Source organism: Oryctolagus cuniculus, chromosome 14, assembly GCF_051225735.1.
Source record: "Oryctolagus cuniculus isolate XC-2025 breed Fujian yellow rabbit chromosome 14, ASM5122573v1, whole genome shotgun sequence".
Classification (NCBI taxonomy): Eukaryota; Metazoa; Chordata; class Mammalia; order Lagomorpha; family Leporidae; genus Oryctolagus; species Oryctolagus cuniculus.
In genome coordinates, this window is record NC_142880.1 from 76,527,857 (window position 1) to 76,539,904 (window position 12,048).

The 12,048-nt window shown below is 43.1% G+C and overlaps 1 protein-coding gene across 3 annotated transcripts in view; it reads right to left on the reverse strand.

The window, feature by feature from the left end:
• The window catches only part of IL6ST (interleukin 6 cytokine family signal transducer), a 56,490-nt gene extending 44,868 nt beyond the window's left edge, over positions 1-11,622 (reverse strand). Inside the window, exon 1 of one of the 3 annotated variants that reach the window (XM_008262226.5) lies at positions 11,357-11,622. The gene's annotated coding sequence lies outside the window, so the exon portion shown is untranslated. The remainder of the gene's footprint in view (positions 1-11,356) is intronic. The other 2 variants (XM_089313172.1, XM_017344725.4) reach the window with 2 other exon arrangements.
• Positions 11,623-12,048: the final 426 nt, after the last annotated feature.

A 12,048-nucleotide genomic window follows, 5' to 3' on the forward strand; every position in this document is an offset into this window, starting at 1 on the left:
TCCTTTCCTGTCTTTTCTCCACAGTCGTTAGCACCTTCTAAGACAAGCTGGCAAACATTCTTTACAAACAACCAGAAAATAATTTAGTCTCTGTGGGCCTTATGATACAACTAGTCAATTCTGCTTTTGGAATACAAAAAAGTACAGAGGCTGGACTGTGTTCCATGAAACTTTATTCACAGAGAGAGACCATAAGCTGCATTTGTTTTGCGGAGTCTGTATAATCTGCCAATCCCTCTTCTAAAATACCACAATATTATTTATTTTGCTTATTGTTTGTTATGGGCTGAATTATGCATCTCCAGGCCCCAAACATATGTTGATATCCTAACTCTATCACCTTAAAATGTGATCTTACTTGGAAGTAGGACCATTGCAGATGTAACTAATTTTCATTCTAGACTAAGGTGGGTCCTTAATGACTGGTGTTCTTCAAAGAATCAAAGGCCTAGAAAGAATGCCATGTGACCACACAGGCAGAGAATGGAATGACGCAGCTGTAAGCTAGGAAATGCCAAGGACTGCGGCCGGCACTGTGGTGTAGCGGGTTAGGTCGTCATCTGCAGTGCAGGTATCCCAAATGGGCGCTGGTTCGAGTTCCGGCTGCTCCATATCTGATCCAGCTCTTAGCTATGGCCTGGGAATGCAGTGAAGGATGGCCCAAGTCCACGGGCTCCTGCACCTGGAAGAAGCTCCTGGCTTTGGATCAGCTCAGCTCCGGCTGTTGCGGCCATTTGGGGAGTGAATCAGCAGATGGAAGACCTCTCTCTCTGCCTCTCCTTCTCTCTGTGTAATTCTTTCAAATAAATAATTTAAAAAAAAAAAAGGAAAAGAAATGCTAAGGACTGATGTGAGGAGGAGGAGGAAAGGATTCAGTTCAAAGTTTCAGAAGGACTCCAAGCTTCTAGAACCTTAAGATAATTAACGTCTCTTAACTAACACAATTTTGGTATTTTGTTAGAGTAGCTCTAAGAAACTAAAATATAGTCTGTGTCCCCAAAACAGAATATGAACCAATGATGCAGGAAATTCTGTCACTGTTTCCTGCAATACTTCAAAAATCTAAAATCATACCCAGAATAGTAAGCACTTACTCATCTGTCAAATGAGTAATTTATTTTGAATATGGACATAACACATCAGAGTACTAGGAGTGAGTATAATGGTGGAGTAGATTAACCTGCCATTTACGATGCCCGTATCCCATACTGGAGTGCCAGCTCAGTCCAGCTGCTCTGCTTCCTATTCAGCTCCTGAGAAAGCAGGGCCCCTGCAACACATGTGGGAGACAGACCTGGGAGTCCTGGGTTCCTGGCTTCAACCAGGTCCAGCCCCGACTGTGGGAGCCTTTTCGGGAGTGAAGCAGCAGATGGAAGATCTGTGTGTGCGTGTGTGTGTGTTACTCTGCTTTCCAAATAAATATATCTTTAAAATATGTATCATAGTATGAATATTCTGTAACTTAACCAACCCTGAGTCTTTTTTTTTTTTTTTTTTTTTTTTTTTGGACAGGAAGAGTGGACAGTGAGAGAGAGAGAGACAGAGAGAGGTCTTTTTCCATTGGTTCACCCCCCAATGGCTGCTGCGGCCAGCGCACTGCGCTGATCCAAAGCCAGGAGCCAGCTGCTTCTCCTGGTCTCCCATGCGGGTGCAGGGCCCAAGCACTTGGGCCATCCTCCACTGCACTCCCGGGCCACAGCAGAGAGCTGGACTGGAAGAGGAGAAACCAGGACAGAATCTGGTGCCCCGACTGGGACTAGAACCCGGTGTGCCGGCGCCGCAGGCGGACGCCGGTCCCTGAGTCTTTCTATGTACATATGCTTTTCTTTTGGGAGGCAGTGAATACCTAACAGGAATGGGGAGGCCATATGGTTGGTCCATGTTTAACTTTAGATCTTCTCTGGTGATGTGTCTGTTCAAATACTTTGTTTATTTTTTAATTGAGTTTCTTGTTTTGTCATTTATTGGATGTTTCACTGTTTTAAAACACATTCTGGATATAAAGTTTTTATGAAAAAATTAATTTGTACATCTTCCCTTCCTCTTGAACAGAAACGTTAATTTTAATGACATCCAATTTATCAAGTTATGTGTTCGGTGTGGTACTTAAGAAACTTTCGGAGCTGGTGTTGTGGTATAGTGGGTAAAGCGCTGCCTGCGATGCTAGCATTTCATATGGGCACTAGTTTGAGTTCTGGCTGCTCCACTTCTGATCCAATTTCCTGTTAATGAGCCTGGGAAAAACAGCAGAAGATGACCTAAGTGTTTGGACTCCTGCCACCCTATTTGGGAGGTTCAGATGAAGCTCCTGGCTTCAGCCTAGCCCAGCCATTACCAAAGCGGCCATCTGGAGTGAACCAATGGATGGAAAATTTGTTTTTCCCTCTATTTTTATAACTCTTCCAAATAAGTAAATAAATTTTTTAAAAAACCTTTAATCTGGGGCCGGCACTGTGACGTAGTGGGTAAAGCCACCGTCTGCAGTGCCAGTATCCCATACGGGCACTAGTTCAAGTCCTGGCTGCTCCACTTCAGATCCAGCTCTCTGCTATGGCCTGGGAAAGCAGAAGATGGCCCAAGGCCTTGGGCCCCTGTACCCATGTGGGAGACCTGGAAGAAGCTCCTGGCTCCTGGCTTCGGATAGGCATAGCTCCAGCCATTGCAGCCAACTGGGAGTGAACCAGCAGATGGAAGACATAGCTCCAGCCGTTGCAGCCAACTGGGAGTGAACCAGTAGATGGAAGACCTCTCTCTCTCTCTCTCTCCTTCTCTCTGTGTGTACCTCTGACTTTCAAATAAATAACTTCTTTTAAAAAAAATTTAAAAAAACCTTTAATCTACAGTAACAAGGGTTTTCTAGAAGCTTTATAGTTTCAGTTTTACATTAGATCTCTAAATTATTTCAATTGATGATATATGCCAGTTTATTTATAAAAACAGGAGGTGGGTTATACTTTGCCAATTCCTGCTCTATTTGTTCACTGAACTATGAGCATATCTTTTCTTTTTTTAATTACTCATTTATTTGAAAGGCAAAGTTACAGACAGAGGCAGAGAAAGATAGAAAGAGAGAGAGAGGTCTTCTATCCGCTGGTTTACTCCCCCAGTGGCTGCAATGGTGAGAGCTGACCCAGTCCAAAGCCAGGAGCTTCTTCTGTGTTTCCCATGTAGGTGTAAGTGCCCAAGGACTTGGGCCATCTTCCACTGCATTCCCAAGTGTGTTAGCAGAGAACTGGATATGAAGTGGAGTAGCTAGGCCTCAAACTGGCACTCATATGGGATGCCAGCATCACAGGCAGCGGCTTTACCCACTATACCACAATGACAGCCCTATTTGCCTTTCAATAAAATAAAGCCTTTAAAACAAAAGCTGAAGTAGATTTGAAAACAAAATCAAAACATGAATACTATCAAGTATGCAGCCTAAAAATACAAGCATGTTCAATATGAGAAATTAATGTCACACACTACCTGAATATTTTAAAGACATTTTCATTCCAACAGAAGCTTGAAAAGTATTCAGTAATCAACAACTGTTCATTTTAAATTTTAAAACAACAAAGTATCAGAATAACAAGATAGGAGCAGGCACTCAAACTAGACTGCCACTATTCAAATTCCAACTCCTTTTTCTCTGAAGAACATCTTAGGCCAGTTATATAATATCATTCAATTTAATTTTCTTTGTTAAAATGGAGATAACACCACCACCTACCTATCTACCTATCACACAGGAGTGCTGTGAAGATTAAAAAAGTCAGTAAACAAAGTGCTTAAGACCTATCTGGTTCATAGTAAATACTGAATAAAAGGTAACAGCAATTGCTATTACCGCAGTTTTGTTGTACCATTCTTGCTGTTGCTACCACAAGTACTACTATTAGGAATCTATAGTAGGCTCCTACAGGCCCAAAGGTAAAAATCGGTAGTGTTCTTATTAAAGCAGGGTTCAGGTAAGATGCTTGGAGTTATCACTTATTCAACATTCTGCTAGAGAGTTTAACTAAAGATTTAATATATAAGATATAAAAATTTTTAAAATGTAGATATAATCATCTATCAAGAAAAATGAAAATAAAATGACAAACTATTAGGACTATTGAGAGCTTCACACAGTATTTGAGCAAATGATCAAAAACAGTTATTACATCAGTAATAACCAATTGAAAATATAACAGAAAAAAGAATACTCAGAAGAGTACCAAAAACTATAAAATGAGTCTTCAAAAAGTTTACAGAAAATAAAATTAAAAGTTTATTTTGATGCAAAAACTTTTGAAATCTATGCTTAGTTTTTTAAGATTTATTTATTTATTTGAGAGGTAGAGTTACAAACAGTGAGAGGGAGAGAAAGGTCTTCCATCTGTTGGTTCACTTCCCAAACAGCCACAATGCCCGGGTCTGCACAGATCCAAAGCCAGGAGCTTCTTCCAGGTGTCCCAAGTGGTTGCAGGAGCCCAAGCACTTGGTCCGTCCTCTGCTGCCCTCACAGGCACACCAGCAGACAGCTAGATTGTAAGTGGAGCAGCCAAGACTCGAACCAGTACCCATACTGGATGACAGAGCTGCAGGCAGCAGCCTTACCTGCTATGCCACAGCACAGGTCCCCACAGTTTCATAGTACATGCTTTCCAGAAACTTCTGGAGGACCCTTATATATACTAGTTCAGAATCTTGGGGGGGGGGGGGGCAAAAAAAAACCCATTAACATCTTTTAATTCTATTTTTCCATGAATTATTTGAAGGGCTATCATATCTAATCAGAACTATTATAGAATTTTATGAAGAAAATTATAAAATCTAAATGAAAGGAACATGAATAAGATCTAAATGTCATGCAATGAAAAAACAGATGTCAAACTGTAAAATCTAACCCAAATAGTAAATTTTAATAGTAAATTTAGAATTTTAATATAACTAGAAAAGTGATTTATTATGGAAACTTTCAAACCAATTTCCCAAAAGAAGAATAAAGAGAATATTTGCTATAGCATCTGTTAAGATACACTGTAAGTATGTTATAATTAAAATGACACTGGTGGGCTGGCGCCGTGGCTCACTTGGCTAATCCTCCGCCTGCGGCGCTGGAATCCCATATGGGCCCCGGGTTCTGGTTCCAGTTGCTCCTCTTCCAGTCCAGCTCTCTGCTGTGGCCCGGGAAGGCAGTGGAGGGTGGCCCAAGTGCTTGGGCACCTGCACCCACGTGGGAGACCAGGAAGAAGCACCTGGCTCCTGGCTTTAGATCGGCGTAGCTCTGGCCGCAGCGGCCATTTGGGGGGTGAACCAACGGAAGGAAGACCTTTCTCTCTATTTCCCCCTCTCACTGTCTGTAACTCTACCTGTCAAATAAATAAATTAAAAAATCTTTAAAAAAAAAAAAAAAAAGACACTGGCCCAGGAGTAGACAAATCAATGGAACAAACAAAACAAACACCAGTATACATAAGCAGCTAACATCTGATTTTGAAAAAAAAAAATCTCATTTCACTGAGGAAATAGTCTTATCCAGTAAACAAAACTGGGAAAACTAATTCCATAAGCAAAAAACTCAAGCAGAAACCCATTTCAGACATTTGCTCTCTTCCATGATTGACTGAGGACCTACATGCAAAAGCAAAGTTATAAGCATAAATTGGAAAAAATATAGAATAACCGTACAGATCTTTTTATAAATTATCATTGTCTTAGCCAAATGAAAAGGTCTGAAGAATACACTGATGAGCACCCATGCTCTCACCATCACTTAAGCATAACTGAATGAAAGGTACATGAAAAAGATCTAAGCATAATACATTACGAGCCTAAGTGAAGTCGAATAGTTCTAGCCCTTAAGAAAATCAAAGTTTAGAGAGGCAGAATATGTACAAAGCGCTACAAGAGCACAGAGAACACCAAATTCAGAGGGTCCAGAATACCTAGTCATGAAATAAGAGTAAGGGTTTTCTAGACAGAACAGCACACACACGCACTATATGTCTATATCATCTTTGACCCTGTCAAGATTGCCAATTGCAATCCCAGAGCATGCCTGTCTACCAACCAGAGTCATGTTATCTGAAACAGCTCTAATGAGTTTATTTTGCATTAGGGAATGAGGAGTGGGGCAGGAATATATAAAACAGAATGTTGAAATAAAGAAATTGTGCAGAAGACACTGTAAGAAATGCACCCTTAAAAAGGAACAAGGGTTGGCACTGTGGCATAGTGGGCCAAGTTTCCGCCGGCGGCACCGGAATCCCTTGTGGGCACCAGTTTGAGTCCTGGCTGCTCCTTTCCCTATTCAGCTCTCTGCTATGACCTGGGAAAGCAGTAGAGGATGGCCCAAGTGCTTGGGCCCCTGCACCCACATGGGAGACCTGGAAGAAGCTCCTGGCTTCAGATGGGCTCAGTTCTGGCTGCTGTGGCCATCTGGGGAGTGAACTAGTGGATTAAAGACTTTCTCTCTCTTCCTCTGCCTCCTTCTGTAACTCTACCCCTCAAATAAATAAGTAAAATCTTAAAAAAAAAAAAAAAAAGGAATGAGTAAACCAATCTATAGCAAAAATCTATACTATGGCCATATTTCAACAGATAAAGCTCTCTTATTCATGATCAATTTGTTAACATTTCTCATTAAATCTAAGATATATTAAATAGCCACACAATAAAAAAAAGGAGACAAGACATTGTGACAATTTCACAAGTGTATCTGATGCCTTTTACATGTTAACCATCTTGTTTCCTGAGCTTTTTATATCCCTGGTTTTAGTGTAACCATACCATATAGTTTCATTCTTTATCCACTCACCTGTCTCCTTTACCAAAATCTTTTTTTCTCTCCTGGCTATCAATGTAATCAACTATAAAGTATTTGGCATCTACCAATTTTTTTAAAAACATATGACTTCCACTATTAGCTTCAAGCAAAATAACTTCAAGAATTCTGACTTGGATTTTTAATATCAGATACATATCTTCTTGAGTATTATGCCACTTAAATCCATTTGAGGTCTACAAACACATAGGTGTGTATGTGTTTATATGAACATATACACATAAATACACACTTTTTTCAATTACAGCATTTATATTTTTCTCCAGCTACAAACTCACTCTCTTCAATTATCCAAGTCAGTGGAGTCCATTGTTGTTTCTCTTAACTATCGATTACATTTTAGTTTTTCTAAGCTACAAATCTTATCCATTCTTCTTTTAAAATGCTTTCCCCACTTGCCTGTTCTTACCCTTTACCATGACCAATTTAATTTGGGCACTAATCATCTCAATACTTAAAATAGCCTTTCTGCTTCCAGGCTCTTTCCTTCCTTCCAAACTTTCTGAACATTATTGGTGGATGAATCTTGCTAAAACGCTACTTTAAACTCATCACTCTTTCCCTCATAGTCTGTTAAAAGGTGAATAACAATGCAAAACATTTTAGCTATTTAAGATTCTAAAAATGTGGCTTCAGTATGCTTGTCCAATCTATCTTTTCCAATAGTGAATTTTCCCTATTCCAAAAACAATCCTTTCCTTGGACTTCTCCCTAAAGCTAACCTACCACTAAACTTGTGGAGTATTGCAAACAATCTGGCCTTTACTCCAATCATGCTAAAATTATTTTTGTCATTTTCCAATTGCAAAGCAAACATGTAAGGTCCTCATTTTGCCTGACTTCACCATTCCATTCACAATTTGTTGGTTACCTTTCACCATTACCTACCCCATCCCTACTGACTCTTAAGTCACAGCAAACTTCTCTACACTTCGTCTAATCATACTTCTCTACACTTTGTTCAGAGTCTGCGCTCCACACATGCTTTTACAATACCTTTACTACCTCTGCTTTGCAGTACTGTTTATAATCCAGAAGAAACATCATTTCTTCTGTGGAATTTTCCCCTACTCTCACAAGCATTTTTGTTTCCAGTGTACTCTTACACAGTTCCCAAACAGGATTCATGGCACTGCACCATAATTATTTAACATGTCTTAATATAGTCAGCTAACACTTTCAAGCACCTAGTGGACCATTAAGAGTCGGCTTTAAAAGATCTTCTAGCATGGCCTTCTCATTCTACTCATTATGACTCAAACATATTATATAAAGAGACAATATGTGATCTATTACTTGTTAGCTGGACAAGTTAATTAACCTTTCACTGCCTGAGTTCCTTATGTTGAAAAGGGGATAGGGTAGGCATTTGGCTTTGCTGTTAAGAACTATCAGAATACCTGGGTTTGAATCCTGGCTCAGGTTCTCAATTGTAGCTTCCTGCTAATGCAGACCCTGGGAGGCGATGGTGATGGCTCAAATAATTGGGTCCCTCCTAATTAGATGGGAGACCTGGATTGAGTTTCTGTTTCCTGGCTTCCTCCTGGTCCAGTTCTGGCCATTTGTTTTTTTAAAGATTTATTTATTTATTTGAAAGTCAGAGTTACACACAGTGAGAAGGAGAGAGGGACAGAGAGAGAGAAAGGCCTTCAATTCTCTGGTTCTCTCCCCAACTGGCCACAACGGCCAGAGCTGTGCCTATCTGAGGCCAGGAACTTCTTGCAGGTCTCCCACGTGGGTGCAGGGGCCCAAGGCCTTGGGCCATCTTCTACTGCTTTTCCAGGTCATAGCAGAGAGTTGGATCGGAAGTGGAGCAGCCAGGACTCGAATCGGCTCCCATATGGGATACCAGCACTGCAGGCATCAGCTTTACCCACTACAGCGCCGGCCCCCATCTTGGCCATTTAGATAGTGAACCACTAGATGGGCACTCTCTTAAATAATAATTTTAAAAACGCATTAGGGGCTGACGCTGTGGCACAGTGGGTTAACGCCCTGACCTGAAGTGCTGGCATCCCATATGGGTGCTAGTTCGAGTCCCGGCTGCTCCACCTCTGATCCAGCTCTCTGCTATGGCCTGGGAAAGCAGTGGAAGATGGCCCAAGTCCTTGGGCCCCTGCATCTGTGTGAGAAACCTGGAAGAAGCTCCTGGCTTCGGATTGGCGCAGCTCCGGCCGTTGCGGCCATCTGGGGAGTGAACCAGCAGATGGAAGACCTCTCTCTCTGTCTCTACCTCTCTCTGTAACTCTTTCAAATAAATAAGTGTTTAAAAAAAGCATTAAAAAGAAAGACAGCAAGAGCCACATTAAAAGGCTATACGAATTAAATGTATTAATATGGGCAAAGTATTCAAAATAGTGACTGACACAAAGTAAGTTTTAAATATGTCCTGGCTATATAATTAACATGTATTGGTTACTACTGACCCTTTCCACCGGCTGGTTCTCTACCATGTTCTGTATCTTCTGCTATATTATACCCCTATATATTCTACATTATGAATGGACTCTTCATTTTCCCTTTATCCAAATCTCACTCAGATTTCAAAGCTGACCTCTAGTACCTCCTTTGATCATTTCAATCCATCAACAATCTCTCTAAATACCTTTAGCATTGTCAGTATCACTCAGCATCTAATTAAAACTGCTTTAAAGCTGTGATTTTTCATTTTTAAGTCAATCCAATTTTGTGCAAATTATGTTTAGATTTGATGACATCTCATGCATCTTTGTGAGTTCTTAAAGTAGTAAGTGCTCAGCTGGATCCTATAGACTAAGAAAGCCCAACAGAAACATCAACTTTGAGCATACTGTCTTGGCAATCACACGAACGGTGAAGCCTATGAGAACATTCCATGCTTCTCCAGGAGCCAAGCTGCAACTGTACTAAGGCCAGGCAATTCTGACTCCCATTAAAATGAGCAGCTCTGAAACAGCTTGGGGGATGGGAACCCTTCCTGCCATAGTAGAGGGATTATGGATATAGCTCTTAAATTTCCAAACCAAATGTTGCACTGGAATCTCTATGAGAAATGTGTCAGTATGACAAAATGATTAAGCACATAGGATACAGAGTCACATAGGCATTTATTTTACTGTTATCAATCAATTTTACTTAACCTGTTGTCAACCCTACTTCACAGGAATGTAATAATCAACATTCACTCTAATATTTAACTGCTATGCAAATCCTATTGGGGGAAAAAACCTAAAAACAACAATTCGTGAGAACAACACTATTAATTGTGTAAGAATATACTCTAATAAATTGGCTGGCAGCAGTACAGTGCTCCAAATTACCAATGAGAAAACTAAACTACTGTTGTCAATAATACAGACTTGAAAGAAAATTTTCACTACAATTTTTGACACTCCCTTCTAATCTTTCCCTTTCACCTGTAATTAAAACCAAATGTTCAAAATTATTGCTAAAGAGAAACAGCTGGAACTCCCAATTTACCTTCCTATCAAGTTGGTTCTTGTAATATTCTCATCTGTACTTCCCAATAGGTATTAACCTCAATTTAAGAAATGAAGATAATGGTGACTAACTTGCAGGATTATCCGAGTCAATAATTTCAAATCCAGAGTTGCTCCAACTTGAAGCTGGCAGTCACACACAGTCTAAAGGGTTTGTTTACAGCACTGACTAAACCAAATACCGCAATCTTTTAGATTTGTCCTGGAACTCTACCAATAAATTATCTTAAAGCGGTATAACTGCGTTATAAATTATTGTAAAGCGGTATAACTGCCCAAAACTACACAAATTAAATCACAATCGGCTTCCTTCTTTAGGCAAAAAATAAATAAATAAATAAATAAAAACGGCAAGTCTCATTTCTGATCTGTGAATTTTGGGGGTGGGTTGAGGTTATGAATAAGATGCAGTTCACCCACTGAAGAGCAGAACCTTGGTCTTGGAGTAACCTTTAAGCCTAGGGGAGCAGGAGACACATGAAAAGATCATGGATTTGTTCTCCTTAGGCTACAGCGCTATGTCGGGAAGGGTGGATAAAAGACCTCAAAGGCAGACAAGCAACGTTCGTTAACGTGATTACTAGCGCTGCGAACTTCAAACGGTGTTGAAGCATTACAGTTTGAGGATGAAAAGACGGCCACGAGGAAGGGGAATCAACCTCCGGCCTGAGATTCGGAGTCAAGTGCGGGGCTCGTGGAATTTAAAGGGCGGCGGAGAGGGGGCTGGAAGAAACGAGGTCGGGGCGCCAAGCAGGGGTCCAGTCTTGAAGGGAGCTTAACAGGGTGTGCGTAGGGCAGGCGGAAGGTCTGTACTTGGGATTCGGGAATCGAGGTGACAAAGTTGCAGAAGTCCAATCAGGGGGTGGAAGCAGAGAGGGGAAGGAATGTGGGGATTTCCAGGCTGGGACTGACAACCTCGGGGTGCGCGCGCGGCCGGGCGCTCCTCTCCCGGGGAAGGAAGAGGCCCGCTCCAGCGCAGCTCGCCGGTCCGCGCCGCCCGAGCCCGCCCGCGCCCGCGCCCGCCCGCTACTCGGCCCTGCACCCGGTCCCGGCCCGTCCTCACCTCAGGCCGCGGCGCCTCGCTCTTCTGCGACTCCACGGCTGACTCTCCGTCGGCGCCAGGCCGGACCAGACCCAAGACGTCAGGTGGGCGAGCCTGGCAGCCCCCCTACTCAGCCGGCCGCAAGACGACTTCCCGGGCCTCTGGGCTGTCGGCCCCGGTGCCGGACAGCTCGCGGCTCCCTTCCCCAGGACGCGACGCGCCGATCTTCTACCGCGACGGGGCGCTGCGTCCCCCTAACCCCGCCCCGCGGCGCCCCCTCCATGCCCCGCCCCCAGAGTCGGGGCCCGGGTTCTGATTGGTCCTTACGAGTCCGGGTACCCCCAGGCATTGGCCCAGCGGCTGCTCCACGACGAGGGGGCGGGACTCCGGGCGGCTGCGATTCCCGTAACGCTGCTCCCGGCGTCCCGGATTCTGGCGGCTGCGCTCGCGTCGCCTCTCCCAGACGAGATCGAAGGGTTCCCCCGCCTCCCCTTTGCGGGCGGAAGGAGCGGAATGTTCCATTTTTCCGTGGAATAACGGGTCATGAACCGAAGCCCGGGTGCTGCCCGCCCGCACCTCCCGCCCTCGCTTCTCACCAGGGCGCCCTCGGCTTCCCTTCGCGGCTCCGTCCCGGGCCTTCCCTGAGGAACCCGGGGCCGCGAGGGACAGCGTGTCTCCCTGAGGGACCGGGAAGCGCGAGAGTCCCGTGGGGA